General features: G+C 45.3%; 1 protein-coding gene and 1 pseudogene across 1 annotated transcript in view; both read right to left on the reverse strand.

Annotated features, from left to right (window-relative positions):
* Positions 1 to 1,619: 1,619 nt before the first annotated feature.
* Positions 1,620 to 3,615, reverse strand: LOC116538425 (annotated as a pseudogene).
* A 13,274-nt stretch (positions 3,616 to 16,889) lies between these two features.
* Positions 16,890 to 18,915, reverse strand: part of LOC116538363 (SLAM family member 5-like) — a 36,674-nt gene continuing 34,648 nt past the window's right edge. Inside the window, exon 9 of the transcript XR_004263618.1 lies at positions 16,890 to 16,900. The gene's annotated coding sequence lies outside the window, so the exon portion shown is untranslated. The remainder of the gene's footprint in view (positions 16,901 to 18,915) is intronic.

Consider the following 18,915-nt stretch of genomic DNA (forward strand, 5'->3'; position numbering starts at 1 on the left):
CTGTGCATCTCGGTCTTTGCATCCTAGCAGTGCTAGCACACAGTAGAGGCTCAACACACGGTTGTCCTTTGCTCACCTGATGGTGGGTGGAAGGCCTCCTTGCAGGAAATTCCTAGTGGCAGTTTGGTCTTGAGCCACCAGGTGGCACTAGTGAGCAGGTGCTGCCAGAAACAGGGTTGGAGGTGGCTTTGAGGAAGGTTTGAGCAGTGCTGAGGGGTGGTGGAGTCTCTCTCTTTCTCTCTAGAGTGACCACAGGGCAGATAGGAGTGCTTAGAACCAGGGAAACTGGGAGGGGGTGGCAGGTGAAAGGCCGAGGCAGCCGTCCCGCTGTAAACATGTGACCCTGAGTTCAGCGATTCGGAGGCAATTTCCAGGGTGGAATGAGTTCAGGTGGGAACCATGGGTGGGGTCCCAATGTAGGAGGGGTCTAGGCTCAGGATTAGGGTGGTGCTCCTGAGGTTCATGTCTGAGTTAGGCTGGGTGAGAATTATTTTGGACTGGGAGTGTGTGGATTATCACTGGTCAGGGGCGAGGGGTACCCTTGAGGGCTCTGTGCCTCAGATATGAGTTCTTGAGGTAAACAGCCTCAAAGAGGAGAGGGGGACAGTCTTGCTCACCCCTAAGACCGACTCTGAGAAGTGGGGACAGATTGGCTAGGGGAGGGAGGTTGGAAGACAGGTGTTTTTCTGGGTCTGGGAGGCTCATTCAGGGAAAATGCCCAGTCCTGGGGAGGATTTTGAGCCCCTGGATGTGGAGCCCACTTTGAAGGATTGAGACAGGATGCCCAATTCAAGAACAAAGCCAGCTCCTTCAATTATGTCTCTGGCTCCCTTTCCACCCTCACGTCTGCACCCCTCGGAGCTGGTGTTCTTTTCTGTAAAGTGGGCATGGCCGTCCCTGCCTCTCAGCCTAAGATGGTGGACATGGGATGGACTTCTTGCCTGGTTCTCATCTGGACACTCACAGCTCAGGCGGCTGCCTTCTGGGGTTCGGATCTTGGCCTCCCCTCCCTGGCTGTATGACCTTGGGTGAATCAGCTAATCTCTCTGTTCCTTGAATGTCTTCCAAGCCCAAGAAGGTTAGTAATAGCATGGACCTGAACACACCTCAACAAAGAATAGTCATTTAAAAAGTTATCTAACATTTATTAGTATAATTCTCAAAAAATTAACGACACAAAGAAAACAAATTGTGCCAGGTATCTCTGGCTGATAACTCCTAATGACAAAAATCATGTAATACACATATGATTATAAAATTCTGACATGGTCCAATGTGTGGTGGCTCATGCCTGTAATCCTAGCAATTTGGGAAGCAGAGACAGGTGGACTGCTTGAACTCAGGAGTTTGAGACCTGCCTGGGCAACATGGTGAAACCTTGTCTCTACAAAAATCCAAAAAAATTAGCCAGGCATAGTGGCACACAACTGTGGTCCCAGCTACTTAAGGGGCTGAGGTGGGAGGATCACTTGAACCTGAGAAGTCGAGGCTGCAGTGGGCTGAGATTGCATCACTACGCTCCAGCTTGGGCGACAGAGCGAGACCTTGTCTTAAAAAAAAAAAAAATCAGACACATATTCACTCGTTGCAATAAAATTTTCCCTTCACTCTTTTTTTTTTCTGACTTTCCTAAATTGTTTATTAAATATGAATTTTACACTTTTTACTCATATTAGCGGTAACAGTGAAGCTGGAGAGTATTGCACCTTCTCCAAGCCGCCCGGGGAGAGGCACCAATAGTGTGGTGGAAGTTATGGTCCTTTCCAAGGCCATGGCTCTTTCGGCCTGCAGATGTCAGCCCATGCATCTCCCCGTGCTTGTGGACTGGTTTGGTGATCCGCTGCGTGCCAGCATGTCTTCTGATAGCTTTCTGGAATGGATCAATGAGAATAACCTCAAAAAATTTGTATGTGGAATCTTCACAAACCCACTAAGATTTCAGGACCCTTAGAGCCCCACAGTGGTGTCCAGCTCACTCCTCTGCAACGGACTGAGGGCTTCGAGCAAACTCCAGCTGGTTAACGTAACACCATGATGGTCAGGCTTGCCATAATTGCACCCTTAGGAACTGGGCATTTTCAGCCACTACGGCAAACACGAATCCTATGTATGACATAACCTTGCTTGGCTTTGTAGCCCAGTTGGCGGCTTTATCAGGCCAGGTGGGGTGGGGAGCCTTGTGGAGAGCAGAGAGCTGGCAGTACCGCCAGCAGCGGACCCTCAGAAGAAAGGGTATGACATCAGACTGCTTATTTCTCCATAGCCCCTGGAGGTACCTGATGGCTGCTGCCAGACGGTCCCTTCACTCTTGGTTCTCATGGCCCCTCTCCTCAAGGATAGCCTCTTTTATTTATTTATTTATTTTTACAATTAATAAAACGACTGCATTTTATTAAATCTAGTGTGTTCCCTTGACATTATTTGATAAAATGGTGCTACATCTCTGTTGTCTTAAAAAAATCCACACCATATCCAATCAGAAGAGAAACATCAGACAAATCTCCACTGAGGAACATCTTCTGAGAGACCAGGCCAGTACTCCTTAAGACTGTCAAGGTGATCAGAAACAAGGAAAGTCAGAAACTGTCACTGCTGAGGGAGCCTCAAGAGACTAAATGTAATGTGGCATCCTGAATGGAATCCTAGAACAGAAACAGGACATTAGATTAAGGACGTCTGGATAAAGTATCAACTTTCGTTAATAGTAATGTATCAATATTGGTTCATTAATTCTGGTGAATGTACCATAGTAAGATCTTAATTGAGAAACTTCACAATTTTTCTGTAAATCTAAAACTGTGCTAGCAAGCCCATTAATTTTTTTTTTTTAAAATTTCTGTTCAATTACCATCTACGAAGTTCTATTAAGATTATTGAAAGAGTTGGCCGGGCACGGTGGCTTATGCCTGTAATCCTAGCACTTTGGGAGGCCAAGGCAGGCGGATCACAAGGTCAAGAGATCGAGACCATCCTGGCATTATAACTGAAAGTTGCAAAATGCTTCCACAAAATGAAAGACAGAGTAACTGGATCCGGAGTAGACAATGTGGGTGGACCCTGGGTTTCATGCCCTTTGGCCTCAGCCTGGCTGGGGTGGGCTGTGCTGGCAGGAGTGAGCCTATGGGGTGGATGCACTCACCATGCTCAGGTGTGTTCAGCCTGGGTGGGGTTTAGAGCAAATCAGGAGAGACCGGTGTGGAGAGAAGACAACTTCCTTCAGGTCCCTCCATCCCCCATCCCTGTGCCTCTGTTCCTCTCACACATCCTACATCCCCTACCAAATTTTTCCTATAAGCAGCAGCGTTCAGTATGTATGTGTATACCCTACGTATCTATGTATCTCTATGTATATAACATACAGATTCTGATTGTAAAATATTTGCCTGCCTGGATCCGGGAAGCCCCAGTCGGCCCCAGGTAACACAGATATGAAGGGGACCAGGGCTTCTTCCCAGCAGAAATGGTTCCATTCACAGGAAAACTGTCAGATACCTTTTAAGTGGCTCTTCAAGATGGCCTTCATGAACTGCTTTCATTTCAAAGTGTCTGATCTTGTTCTTCTGGGCTGATAGACTTTGGCAAGTGGGCATAAGTGGGGATACCGGTCAGCGTCATCTCTACCACCCTGGGAAATTACATTTGAAAGCAGTCTCCTGGAAGACATGATTACATGCCCCACACAAGGCCATGGAACGCATCCCACCTCACAGAAAGCACCTGCTGACTGGCGTGGATTTAACATTAGGGACTCCTACACAGAGGCCTCTGATGTGGCCCAGATTCCACTTTAACCACCAATTCCTACAGGTGAGTGGCAAGTAGGAACTGGCAAAACCTCATTAGAGCTGAGGTTTTTCAAGTCATTGGAGCTGAGGTTCTTTTCTCTGGCATGACACCAGCAGATAGTGGTATGGAGCAGATGCCCAGGAAATTGATCAGCATCATTGAAACCCCGTTGGCAATAACTCTTCAAATACCCTAAAACATATTCTTGGAAGGATTGCCCTCCAGAAAGTAAAAAGATGAGAGCCACAGTTGGAGCTGAACTCCCAGGAAGCCTCAAAGTGTGCAGGCAGGCCTGGCATTGCAGGAGCTTGTCTGCAGCTTGGGGACTTCTAAGGGACCTGGTGTGAGAGGGCTCATCTTTTTTTTTTTTTTTTTCGAGACAGAGTCTTGCCCTGTTGCCCAGGCTGGAGTGCAGTGGTGCGATCTCAGCTCACTGAAACCTCCGCCTCGTGGGTTCTAGTGATTCTCCTGCCTCAGCCTCCCGAGTAGCTGGGACTACAGACGAGCACCACCAAGCCCAGCTCATTTTCGTATTTTTAGTAGAGACGGGATTTCACCATGTTGGCCAGAATGGTCTTGATCTTTTGACCTTGTGATCTGCCTGCCTCAGCCTCCCAAAATGCTAAGGTTAACAGGCATGAGCCACCAAGCCTGGCTGGTCTTGTCCTTTTTTAAGGCAAAACAAAACAAAACAAAACAGCCAAACAGGGCTCTTTCCACCTCTTTGCTATGCTGCAGTATCTGTCTCCCATCATGACTTCAGTGGACTAGGGGTTTCCAGAAGCACTCGCCACAGTTTCTTTTGTTCCTGGGTTAGATGGGACCCGTGGCCTTCCGCATGCCTATTAGCATCTCAGTGCACTCATTCATGCCTTTGGGACAATTCTTTATAAAGAGCCCTGGCTTCTCTCTGAACAGACCATCCCGTCCTGTGGGCTGCCCGGCAGGGAGGTCTGTTACTGCCCTCTGGTCACTAAGTGTTCAGAGGGACCTTCAATCTCCATGTAGGTTTAGAATTCTCCACCGGAGATTGTTTCTTCTCTTCCATTAATTGATTCATTCAATCATGTGTTGACATTAGTAGGAACTCATTTATTTTATACTTTGGGTTATTAATACTGCTTTATTTTGTGGCTCATATAGTTCCCATTTTGGCCATTGGCTGTTCTGCAGCAGGCTCCTGTGTGGTGGTGTTCAGCATTTCCTTACGTTCTGGCTCTGGCACTCTGAACGCACATTATATATTTTGTTTCAGTCCTAGAATCAACAATCAGCCATTTCTCCAAAGAGGTCTAGTTCTGTTTTGGGGGTGGGGTTGGCTTTAGAACCAAGATCTAGACACAAAGTGTACTTGTTTTCAAGCATTAGGAGTGGAGAGAGGGATTTTCCATCTACAGACACAGATGCCACCTACGTCCGTGAGGTCTTATCATTTGCCTGCTTTGTTGGACATGAGCAGACTTTAAGGGCACAGCTGGGTCAGAAATTCATCACAAACGTCTTTAGAAGGGAATGAAAGTGGGTGAAGTAAAAGCCCCTGAAGGAAATGTTATTTGGTCCTCCCCAAATGTGAAAAAGTTCATGTATTCAGCAAAGAAAACACAGTGAGAGTCTGTTGTTTGCTACTGGGCAAGCTCAGTAATAGTTGTCCTAGCACAGATGTCCCTGATAAAGCAATCAAGATTGCATTGGAAGCGCAGGACAAGAACAAGTACTTTGGGGCCAGACTGATCTGGGTTTGAATCCTCACTGTTATTTATCTGCCTGGGACCTTGGACAAATCACTGCTTCTCCAAGCCTCACTCTCTCACCTGTAAGGTGGACATAATGATCATTTCTACTTAATACAGTGGTTTGAGGATTCATGAGTGCATATCAAGTATGTAGCCTCAGCCCCTGGCACATAGTAAGTGCTGAATAAATGTCAACTCTCTGATATATGGCAGGGGACCCCTAGGCCAGGAAACACCTAAGCAGAAGCCCGAGGCCCATAAGGCCTGTTGGACACCCACACATATTATATTAGCAGATTTTGGCTTTTGGTGGTGACTGCTTTAGGAGATAGGTCAAAACTAATTTAAGCCCAAATATAGGAACACCCAGGCAGAGCAATTAGCGGTAGATATTTTTCCCAGATTGGGGTGGGGGTACTGCTGCTTGATTGCTTAGATTCTGATAAATGAGCCCTCCTGGATCTGCCCACCCTACAGAGAATGGGATCAGTGGACTTCCCTTCTTTCCTCTGCACATTCCCTGGGCAGAAGGTCCAGGGGAAGGGCGGGGTGGACAGCAAGCAGAGTGTTTAGATGGGTGTGATGGGCAGAGGCAGCTCTCCCTCCAGGTCATGAGGAGGCTCAGGGCAGATCTCAGTAGGTGGAAGGCTTCAGCCCAGGGAGAGCCATCTCTGCATATAACAGATTCTTCCATGTCCCCTATAGGGAGTTTTTGAGGACTTTGGCAATAATAGCCAGCATCATTTGTGGGGTCTGATGGTCTCCGTAGGCCAGTGGAAGACGAAGCATCCACTCCTCAACGGAGCTGGCACCGAGTGAGGATCTTGGCAACAACACGGCTGTGCTCTCCAAACAAGTCGCAAACAGGAGGGAGGGGCCCCTGCCTCATTATTAGCCTGGTCTTATCTCTGATCGGTAGTTTGGCTGGTGAGGCTCGTGGGATCATGCCATGCACTTGAACTCCACCCCAGAGACTGCGACCCTGGGCGGACATATCTTCAGTTACCCCATCGTTTCCTAATGTTCATTGAAGTAGTTGCCCTTTAATGACCTGTTTATTCCAGTCTTTTAGATACAAATATATAATTTACTCTGCTTATCCATTTGCTTATGTTTACTGTGATTTCATTCTGATGAGTGAAGAATCCACCATGTTTTCAGAGGGAAACATGCCTTAGAGATACACGTTTACATTTTTCTTTCATCGTAAATGGATTTCAGTGGCTTATATTTCAAAATACCAAAGTGGGTTGGCTGAGGAATTAGTGGGGGTATCTCTCCTCAGCTGTCTCCTATCCTCAAGGAGAGATTTTTTTTTTAATTTAAAAATATTAGTAAGGGCAGGGTCTTGCTATGTTTCCCAGGCTTGAACTCCTGGCCTCAAGCGGTCCTCCCACCTCTGTCTCCTAAAGTGCTGGGATTACAGGTGTGAGCCCCTAGCTGGCCAATAATTTTATTTTGAAAAAAAAATTGGAAAATGCAGAGCCACAAGGGGGCGCCATAGACTGTGGTCTGGTGGTAAAGTCAGCACCTTCGTAATGGAGGAAGGATCTCCTAGATGCTGGGTTCAGAATGAAATCGGAGCATAGGCTGAGCATCTGCAGGGGAGCTCACTGGGCATGCACAGGGCCTCACTTACGAAACACAGACACTCTCTGAAGTGGGTGCTTGTGCCACATTGTGATGAGCTCACAGCTCAGGCAAGTTCAGCAATCTGTCCAGTGTCACTTAGATAATAAGTGGAAAATGAGATTCAGACCCAATTCTGTGCAGTTCTAAAGCCAAGGCTTTCTCAGGCCAGCCGACTAAAGCTTCGGCCTATCTGGGGAGGGCTTGATACTCGGAAGGCGATGGTCAGTGTGGAAGCGAGGCTGGTGGGCACGTGTCCTCGGGACGAGGGTCACAGGCATCCTCCCACCAGGGAAGTGTTTTCAGGCGGGGGTCACAGAGTCTTGGGGTGTTCCTGAATGTGGGGGAAACAGTTCCTTACCCTGACCATCTTGGAGTCTGTGTCCAGAAGAGCCCTTGTGGTTGGGAAGATACTTTGTTAATGGGAAGAGGTGTCCTAATTCTCTGACATGGTATCTGTCCCCAGAGAGGAGTGACTTTTATTGTAAATGAGGGATTTGGCATTCTGCTTCATATATAGTCTCGACTTAATTTTGTCACCATGAGTGTGTCATCAAGAATTATTGAATTTTGTAAGAATGTAAAGTTTTTGAGCCTGAAGTAATGAGAACAAGATGGTGGGCTTTGAAAATCTCCCTCTGAGAGGTAAAGTGTCTTGGGGGAATTAGTCAGTGCTCCTGAAAACAGGGATGAGAAGCTGTGGCCCTGGGGAGGCAGGAAGCTGATGTTTATCAGGATGGGGAGAGGGGCTGGAAGAGAGTCAGGAGCAAGATAAGGACAACAAGCACTTTCTAAGCATTTATCTAATGAGGTTGAAATTACTGTCCCCATTTTACAGGTGAAGAAACTGAGGCTTAGAGAAGTTACATATCTTGATTAGGGTCAAACAGCTAATATTTGGCAAGGCTGGGACCTGAACCTGGTTTTCCGGGTGCCAGTGTCCAGTCACTTTCCCTAATGCCAAATGGCCTCTCGGAAACCCAACACCTCCAAGTGCTTCCCTGTTTTCCTCAAATCCAGGAACTGTTGGTCTTTTGGGCAATTCTGAGCGCAGCCACTAAGCGGCGACATTGTCCAAATATGGCTCAGCTCTGTCTCTCCTGAGAAGAACGGGGGAGGGAGGGAGTAGGAGTTGCCTTGTTGTGTGTTAGGCTGTGTGTGAGGCTTTCTTGTATCTATTTAGTCTTCCCAGCAAACCTGCAGAGGAGGTGTTAACCCATTTCCCAGATGAGGCCATTGAGGAGCTGCTGGATGATAGAGCTTAGCGGCAGAAGCAGGAATGAATCAAAGTCCAGCTGGATTCCAAGTCCTGCCTCCAAGCATGCTGGGCTCCCAAAGGAAAAGCCTTTCTGTGCCCTCAGACTACACAGTCTTGTGGGGAAGTGGACAGTGGGGACCCCATATGAGTCTAGGCTGGGACAGCCTCGTCGTGAAGGGGGAGGCTGGGTGAGGAGTAACCCAGACTTAGCTTTGGTGGGTGATGGGAAGAACTGGGTTCTGAGGTAGAAATCAGTTACGGTTACAATCACCCATGTGAATCCCCTAATGCTGCTCTATTGGAGACCAGTGCTCCAAGCCTTAGCAATTTCTCCCTCTGCTTTGGAAGAGGCTGTGTTTTCTTCCTGATGAAATGGTCGGCTGGTGTTGAGGAGCCACGCCATATGAAAAATGTCCTGAATATTTAAACATTAGATCCACCTGCAGATAGCGTGTGCTGGAGCCAGCTGGAGCCGGCTTGGGAGCTGGTTTTGTGCACCTCCTCCCAACTCTGTGTTCGCAGCCATGATGGTGGTAGTTGGAATTAGACAGAGTGCGAATATTTACACCATGGAAATTGGAAACACTAGAAACCAGGGATTTCTCCTCCTGTAGAGCCAGCAGTTAAACTGCTACCTGCTCACCACTGCCCATCAGGCAGCAGAAGGTGCACACCTGAGAGGCAGGTGAGAGCAAAGAGATGGACCAGGGGCGCCCATGGGTTTGCAGCTCCCATGTCATAATCACTTTGGGATCTGAGTAGAATTGCTGCACATTTAAATGGATGTTTTTCCCTCTCTCACAATTTTTGTTGCTGAGGGCAAATAACTGCATTTGAGAAGTTCAACCTGCATCTGACGTGCTTCTCCTGGAAAGCAAGATGGCTGAGATTGTCCTCTCTGTGAAGCCACCTAAGGGCTCAGTGACAGCAGCAGATGGTGACTGGGCAGGAAGTGAAGTCTCCTCCAGTGCCAGAGGCTCAGGTGTGCTCAGTAAATATGTGCTGCATGACAAGCCATCCAGGCTGCGTCCTGGAGCTTAGATGGAAGCTGCTTGTCTTGTCCCTGCGTGTTCCTGACACCCCCAGGATATTCACAGGCAGGGTTGGGACTGGGGCGGGGCAGCGCGACCCCCTCTCTCAGGTGCCCGCCCTGCATCAGCATGAACCTCAGGGTTACAGGCTGAATTGTGTCCCCGCAGAATTCAAATGGGGATGGAAGTCCTAAGCGCAGTACCTCCGAATGTATTTGAAATGAGGTCTTTAAAGATGTGATGAAGGTAAACTGAGGTCAAATGGGTGGGTTCTAATCCAATACACCTGGTGTCCTTATAAGACCAGGAGATTGGGAGTTTAGGCAGGTGCACACGAAGACTAGGCGAAGATGCAGGGGGAGGACAGCTGTGTGCTAGCCGAGGAGAGGGGCTCTGGAAGAACCCACACTGCCAGCACCTTAACTTTGTTATTCAAGCTTCTAGAGGTGTGAGAAAATAAATTTATGTTGTTGAAGCTTCCCGGTTGTGTGTTCTTTGCCATGACAGCCTGATCCGAGCTGACTAATATAGTGAGAGTGAGGGCTTCCCCACCTCACCTGTTCATGGGGACTGGTCTTAGATCAGCACAGGGAGGGTGGAATCAGAACACCTGGTTACATCACAGATGATTGACAACTTGCTAGGAGTGCTGGGAGAGTCCAGAGCACCTAATTTGCCTGGGGCAGGTCAGGGCTGGCTCCCCAGGGCCACGTGATCTGCATGTGGAAGGGGCAGCAGGCATTTGACAGAGGATGGCAGGGATGAGTCTTACTCAGGGACTGGGTGCAGGTGGGCAGGCTGGAGGCTGACGGTGTCTTTCTGAGGTTCGTCAGGGATGGGCTGACCCCCACAAATGGGGAGTTGTTTCCCCAATGCACAGCTCCTGCTGGGCTCTTCCTCCCCTCTGTGCCCATTGAGAGGGGCCTCAGAGGTCTGCGGGCACATTCTGGGGGCTGCAAGTGGGGTCTGCAGAGACCATACACTTCCCTGGGGGGCGGAGCAGCTGCGGCCTGAGTCCCTGGTGGTTTGGAAGTTGTGCTGAATGATGTGGCCTGTCCTTCCCTGATGGACAAAAGAGATGCTGGGAACCAAGGACCCCGAGGGAACTCATAATAAAGGAAGGCCCGAGGAAAGGCGCCTGTCTGCTGGGGTTGGGTGTGAATGTCACCAACACACTGAGGCCAGGCAGGAGCCCCGGCTGGGAGCTGGGCCTTGGCGGAGGACTGAGCCTTGTTTCTCAGGCTGTGAGAACAGCTGAGTTTTCTCAGGCCAGCTTATGTGTAGGGCTGGGCTGGGTTCGAGGTAGCACAGGCCTGCTTGTGACTCACAGGGTGCAGAGGGAGGCGGTTGTGGTTGGTCTCGGGCTGCCTGGGGTCCCAGAGGCTCCGGAGATGCAGCCACAGGCCTCAATGCCTGGGGGTGGTGTGAGGGAGGTGAGATGCTGCCCGGGAGAGGCCTGGCCTCCCTCTCCCTTGGTTTAGCTTCTCAAGGTCTGAAGCCATCATAGTGTGGGAGACCCACTTCACTGAGAGGGGACTTGGATTTGGAAAGACCTCCCTGCTTTGGGAGGCCAGGGACCTGGTCCTAGGCCTGGCTCTGCCAGTTACTGACTTTCTGCACCTTGGGCTTACCACTTCATCTCTTTGCAACCTCAGTTTCCTCATCTGTCAAATGAGAAGGTGATCATAATGATACCCCATGCCCCTCACAGGTGACGTGCCCCCATGTGTCCATGGGTCAGATCCCTCCCATTCTTACCCAATGGAGCTTGGGCCGGGACAGGCTCCTGTTTCATTGCTGTGAGCACAGGGGCCCAGTTCAGTGACCTGGGAACAGGACTTTCCTTCATCCACCTTTGAAATCCCTTCCCCATCAGAATAGTTAGTCTCAGGCTATCCACCTTCACAAAATAGAGATGGTTTCCAATTGTCTCATACAGAACAATGAGGCTTTCTCTTTTGATATTATATCAAATAAATAAGACACACTAGCAGATCATGTTATAATTTTTTTGAAACCCTACAAGCAAAAGACATAAAAAGTTCAATGAAGTGTGATCCATCCATGGGTCGTCTGTGACTTTCGTGAGACTGTGCATCCATGGAGTACTTTATCTCTGCTCAGTCAGTACTGTTGACTGAGACGAAGGTCACCTGTTGGAGTGTTCCCATCTCCCCTGCTGCTCAGCCTCAGCCCGATTCTTTGTGGTGGTCCACGTGTGTAAGGTGCAGCTCTGAGTCCTGGCCACAGAGGACGGTCACCTCCTACTTGGGAATGAGCTCTGTTCTAAGGTCCTGGAGCCTTTCTCTGGAGGGGCCAGAGTTGTCCTGGCTCTTCTGGTCAACCTCAGGCCGTGGGCTTGGAAATGTGGTGTTAGGATTGGAGAATGGAGACAGAGAGCATGGGGTCAGGGAGGAAAGAGCCTGCCCAAATGGCCTCAATGTGACCGCATGGCTGGAGCCCATGACAGATGCAGGCCCTGGGTGTGCTCCTAACAGGGGACATTCTTCAGTTTTTGTTAATGATGAACAGTTCCTGCCTTTGGATCACTTCCCCACTAATTTCCACCTCTTCTGAACTCTTGTGCTGCATTACTAGCCATTGGTGGTTGTGAAGCCCCTCACACTCAGCCCTCTCAGACTAACCCTCCCCTTTCTCCCTAGAATTGCTAAAGGCCCAGCACCCTCCCATATGGATAGCTGAATGTCCTGCTTGCCTTCACCCTCGTAACCAATCCACTGCCCGTTGATCCTGCTGCAGCAACGTCTCTTTCTCTATCCCGTCACCTCTGCCTCCATCGCTGCCCTTGCTCAGTCCCTCATCTCTTGCCTGGATTGTTACAGTGTCTCCTGTCTGGTCCTATGGCTTGAGTATCTCCCAAAAGCCAGGCTGCAGTGATCAAGCCACCTAAAGCACCCTCTGATCCTGCCTCACCCCTGTTCAAACAAAGCGATTTCTGGTTATCCACAGACTGTATTCTAGATGTTTGAGCCTGGCATTTAGCATCATTTACAGCCTTGCTACTGCCTTACAGTCTGATTTCTTCTTTTTAAATATGTACATATGTAATCAGAGATATTAAATATATTACATAGATATATTCAAAGCTATACACGTATGTGGTTTTTAAAAACATACTGAAAATTCTTGGTCCCCTGCTGGTCCCAGTTTCTCTCCCCAGAGGCAACCACTTCTGTTATTCTTTCTGCCTTCAGTTTTTCCATGGTTACTGCTCTGTTTCTAGGTAATGCTTTTAAGGCTATTTCTGGAGTTTTCAATCTGGAATATCATCCAATGTCCTCCTGCTATTCCAGGAGGCACTTAGCTCAATTTCATACCCCACGGCCCTTCTACTCAGCTCTGGAAGTGGAATTGTTCCCGAATCTGCCAGTTTTTCTCACCTGCGTGGTGAACTTTGGTCATCCTCTTATATCTAAAGAACGCCAGGTTGTTCCATCAGTCTCCACTTTAGCGGGCAGGGCAGAGAGCTGGCTGTTACGCTGGGGATTCCGTAAATGTCAGAATGAAGGGTTGATTCTAAATCCTGGCTGTTGTGAAAAGTGCTGCCGTAAACATGGAGGGCAGGTATCTCTTCAACATACTGATTTCACTTCCTCTGGATATGTCCTAGAACAAGGAAGAAACAAGATATAGCAATGATCAAAGCATAAGTGAAACTTATGGCTCAATGTAGATAATTAATATATATGATTATATCTACATATCTACCTGTATCTATATATGCAATAACTAAAATATGGATGGGTTGAGAACACAGGCTAAAAACATGTCAAAGTTCTTGTTTTGTTCAGATAAAGAAAAAAAAACCTGATTATCTGTAAATGGTAAAGTAAAAATTTAAGTTTAGTAACCAGTAGGATAAAAGTACAAGATTGTAGAACTTCTAAACTGCTGGTGAAGTTTAGATAGAAGAAAACTCTAGTAACCCAACAAAAGGCAAAAAAATAAAAAAAGTATATTAAATAGAAAACATTAAATAAGCGGCCAGGAATAGGTCCATACATGAAAGAAACTGAAATACATTTGAATGCATTATATTCCCCTACTAAAAGGCCAAGACTCTCGGATTAGATAAACCCAGGGTGTGCCATATGCATTATCTGATGACAAAGAACTATGAAAAAGAAAGAGATAGAAAATGACAGACTAGAAATTGTCAGCAAAGATTGTAAGTGTGGCGCTAGTCACTACAGACCAAACAAAATTTGGGATTAAAAAAACATTAAGTGGGCCAAAGAGAAATATCTTAGCTTAATATGTACCTAACAACGTGGTTTGAAAATGTTTTTAATATACATGCCACAAAGCAAAATAAAACAGAAACAAACAGACAAAAAGCTACTGGAAATTCAACGATAAATTACCAAATCCGCTACTACTCTGTGAATTATTTTACTATGTTGGAGAGACCTATAAAGACGATAGGGGAGGCCATGATACAGGTAAAAACAGACACTAATAACCAGATGGCTCATCTGCTAGGTCACTCACTCCACACTCACGCCGTGTCCTTGCTGTGTCCTTGCATTTATCTCTGGTGGAGTCTGGAAGGTGAAATCTTCAGCCTTTCTCGAAGTTGGAGTTCTGACCAATGAAATAAGGGGAACAGCCATCTTGGGACTCCGAGGCCACAGGTGTGAGGATAAGTGTCTGTGTGCCCAGGACAGACGGCAGAGCAGCAAGATGGAGTGAACCTGCGTCCCCAACCGCAAGGCTGAGCAGCTCAGCCAACGCCAGCAGATGCGCTCTCTCTCGACTTCTCGTGGGAGAAAAGTAAAGCCCTGCTTGCCTAAGCCTTTGAAAATCATGTTTTATGTTGGAAACTTTAATAGGTGATTGGGTCATAAGAATTCTGCCCTCATGATGAATGGATTAGTTCATTCATGGATTAGTGGATCAAAGTTTTGGTCTATCACAGTTGGTCAACTGCCCAAACTGAGTTCAAACAAGTAGGCATTAAGCTGCTTCTTTGAACAGGATAGGTGAACAGCATAAACAATCCAGCTGTTTCTGTACCTCACTTACATTCTCTGTCTGTCACTTTCCTTTTTTGGTCCATAAATATTATCTGACCATGTGACAGCCCCAGAGTAGCTCTGTACCTATTCTGGTTCTGGGAGCTCTCTAATCATCAATGGTTCCTTGCTCAGTTAAATTCTATTACGTGTAATTTGTCTACAGTTTTCTTTTACGATGAGTTAATGGATTAATGGATGATCCTGGGAGTGGAACTGATTGTTTTATAAGAGGAAGAGAGAGCTGAGCAAGTACACTAGCGTGCTCACTCAGGCCCCTTAGGCTAAGACTCCCCTTTCTCCCTAGGGTATCTAAAGTCCCCGCATCCTCCCAGCTTCATGGCTGGATGTCCTTCCTGCCTTTACTCTCATAGCAAGTCCTTCACCAAGTGATGCTGCTGCAGCGGGAATCGCCATGTGATAGCCTGGGCCACCTCAGGACGTGACACAGGATCCCCCCCAGCAAGAAGGCCTCACTCCATGCAACCCATTGACCTTGGACTTCTAAGCCTCCATATCTGTAAGAAAATAAATTTCTCTTCTCCATAAGTTACCTAGTTTCAGGTGTTCTGTTAAGAGTAACATCCTGACAAGAGGAAGGAGGGTGTCTTAGTTCATTTTCTGTTGCTTTTAACACTATGGACTGATGAAGGAGATCAAATATATGGGTAACTAGTGTCCCCAAAAAGGAGATCAAAAGTAAGGGGAGGAGAAGATACAGCAATCAATACCATCAATTTCTTCCCCCAGTGTCATTTCTTTTCTTACTGATAGAACCCTGACTGGTTCAGCTGTCAAGAAGAGATACCTGGTATTAGGGTTGAGGTGTGCATGTTACACTAGTCTGGCTAATGATATGTAAGAAAACGTTTACTCAGTGCTGCTTTGAGCATTTGCAAATGCCAGCACCACTCTAAGTGCTGTCAGTGTATTAACTCATTGTCTTGTTCAACAACTCTATGCAGGAAGGCATTCTAGTTACTCCCATTTTCATGGATGAAGACACTGAGGTACTGAGAGGCTCAGTCCCTGTTCAAGAGCCTGCACAGTCAGAAAGTGAGTTGGGTTGTAACGCAGACAGCTTGGCCCCAAAGCCAAATGTCTTACCATTAAGCTGTAAGCCTCACATCATTAATTTGCCCAAAGGCCAATTCATCTAAAACTAATTTGTCAAAAGGCAGTTTGCCAGAGAATCCATTTCATGAATGAGCAAATCACTGAATGACCAATTTGCTAAATTTATAAAATATTTATTTCTATTAATTATTGATAAAGTTTGGAATGATTTGAATCAGATACATTTTCTTCTTTGGGAAGAAAAGATTCTGGCTTCAGACTTCTTCTCTGGCTGCATTCAGCCCACCTTCTTCCTGTCAGTCTCCTCCTCCCTGTGATCCTCAATTTCCCACTTTCAGGAATCAGCAACCCTAGCTTCTTATGAACTGACTTGTCTGTCTTTCTCTTAGCAGGGAGCTGGGTAGAGAAAAATCAAAGTGCTTAAGGTGCTTTTAGAAAGAAACAGTGAAAACCTGTCAACTAAAATGACACAGAAATATTTAAAAGCTGTTAAAACCATTCTATACAACGTGAGTTACTTTAAGCTTTATTCATAGTTAAAAGACAGACTTTTTGGTAAATGGATAGCTTTGATAATGTTGATGACTTGATCATTTACTGACTTGGTGCCTGGCAAGTTGGCTCACTTCTGTTCTATAGCACCTCTAAAACAGGCATGTCAAACCTGAGTGTCCCAGCTCCATAGCTGTTAGGAACATATCTGACTTTCAAGCAGAGATATGGGATTATATTTTTGTGGGATCCACTTGAAATAGTTCATTAGCAGGAACTCAATAAATACTTACTATCGTAGCAAACACCCAGGGAATAACGTTTTTGTTCTATGATTTTAATAATAAGCAGATAATATGCATTGATTGGAGATATCAATAATGCTGAAAGGTAATTTTTTTTCAGGTAAAAAAAAACAAACCAATTTTACAGATCTATTAGTTGTTACCTGGCAACCTTTTGGTTAAGAATAAGGTTAACTGTCTTGAACTAGTGAACAAAGACTTTAATCGGGTGTCGTACAGTAAATTTATGTAAATTACCATTCTTTGTATTAAAGTTTTAAAAAAAAGTTATAGAACTTGATGTGAAGCCTGTTTTTCATCTTAATCTCAAATCAATTATTTAGTTTCAGAAAACAAAAACACCCATCACATTACCTTGCATTTGTAGGCTTGAATGTTAGTTTAAATAATCATTGGTTCCTTGTTTTACTGTTTTGTTTTTATTTGTATTATATAATTTTTTGGTTTATAATATAAAATCTATAGGCATAAGACATTTATACATAGTTTTATGTTTGTAGGTCTTTAAGTAACATTTTAATAAAAATAATTTAAATCAACAGTAACAAAAATTCTTTTCTTTAAAAGAATGTTTTTTACTATAGAAAATGTTTATTGAATTATTACAAGAAATAAAGATAAATCCTTAATAAATAGATTCTTAATAAACAAAACACAAGTACCAAACTGACAAAGTAAAGCTTAAAAACTACAGGAGCATGCCACTTACAAATAATGATGGAAAATTCACAAATAAAAATATTATCCAACAATAGCACATTAAAGAAATAATACATCAACTGAGGTGTATCCCAATTTTAGGAAAGCTTCAATAATAGGAAATCTATTAATGTATTTATTATTAATACATAAAAAAGCAAAAAAAAAAAAAACCATGTGATACATTTACAAATGCAGAAAGGGAGAGAATAACATTTGACATTTTGTTTTTGATAAGACTTTTGATAAAATTAGAATAAGTACATACTTTCTTTTTTAAGTTCCAGGGTACATGTGGACCTGCAGGTTAGTTACATAAGTAAATGTGTGCCATGGTGGTCTGCTGTACCTGTCAACTCATACATCACCTATGTATTAGGCCCAGCATGCATTAGCTATTTTTGCTAATGTTCTTCCTCCCCCCAACCCCATTCCCTGACAGATTTCAATTTTCTACATATGGCTAGCCAGTTCTCCCATTACCATTTATTAAATAGGGAATCCTTTCCCTATTGCTTGTTTTTGTCAGATTTGTCAAAGATTAGATGGTTGTAGATGTGCGGTCTTATTTATCAGTTCTCTATTCTGTTCCATTGGTCTGTGTGTCTGTTTTTGTACCAGTACCATGCTGTTTTGGTTATTGTAGCCTTGTAGTATAGTTTGAAGTCTGGTAGTGTGATGTGTTCAGTTTTGTTCTTTTTGCTTGGGATTGTCTTGGCTATATGAGCCTTTTTTAGTTCCATGTGAATTTTAAAATGATTTCTTCTAGTTCTGTAAAGAATGACAATCCCAAAGTGCTGGGATTACAGGCATGAGCCACCATGCCTGGCCCTTCCTACCTTTTTGATGTGAGCATTTAGTGCTATAAATCTTCCTCTTAACTCTGCTTTAGCTGTGTCCCAGAGATATTGGTACACTGTCTCTTTGTTCTCATTGGTTTCAAATAACTTCTTGATTCCTGCCTTAATTTCATTCTTTACCCAGGCATCATCCAGGAGCAAGTTGCTCAATTTCCATGTAGTTGTGTGGTTTTGAGTGAGTTTCTTAAATTTGAGTTCTAATTTGATTATGCTGTGGTCTGAGAGACTGTTATGATTTCAATTCCTTTGCATTAGCTGATTAGTGATTTACTTCCAATTAGGTGATCAGAGTGAGATTGTATCTCAAAAAAAAAGAAAAAATAATCTGCTTGATTAATGAATGGCTTGCTTAATGGTGTCAAGATGAGAAGGTGAGTTCCATTTGGGAGGGTGCCACTTTTGCTGAAGAAGGTAAAAATAAATCAGCTCAGTGGTATCAGTAGTGTGTGGCACGTTCAATGGTATGAATGTAGAATAGTATGTGCAGTTTGCCACTGTAATTCAAAAACAGTATGCTAAGCTCTCCAACTGACTGAATGGACCCTTCTCACCCTTGTTGACTAAGGAAACCTGCAAAACTAGGTCAGGCTCTGAGGGGAAGGGAGGTGGGACACGTCTCATTATATACCTTCCCTCTAGTGTTTTGACACAACTGACTAGCATTCTCATTAAAACAGAGATCATAAAACTAACAAAACAGACTTTTTGTAGCAATAAGATACCAAATTCCAACCTGAATCTGGTATAGCCTCACATGACAGATAGCAGGGTGTGAAGAAAATCAGTCTTTTGCCCCAGTACGTTCTTTGAAACGGCCCTGCAAAGCCCTCTCTTGTGAGGGAAATTTGCATTTTGTAGAGAATCTCCTTTACTTTCTAGGTCTTTTCCCAATCCAGGAAGGTTTAACTAAGAGTCTGACACCTTTTAAGGTCCAAAAAATGGCATTTACCATCTCCGAAGCCTACCAAGAGGTTTCATCTGTATAGCAAGAATCTTGGCTGCCACAACC

The sequence above is a fragment of the Sapajus apella genome, unplaced genomic scaffold (genome assembly GCF_009761245.1).
Source record: "Sapajus apella isolate SASKATOON/1434 unplaced genomic scaffold, GSC_monkey_1.0 scaffold119, whole genome shotgun sequence".
NCBI classification, from domain to species: domain Eukaryota; kingdom Metazoa; phylum Chordata; class Mammalia; order Primates; family Cebidae; genus Sapajus; species Sapajus apella.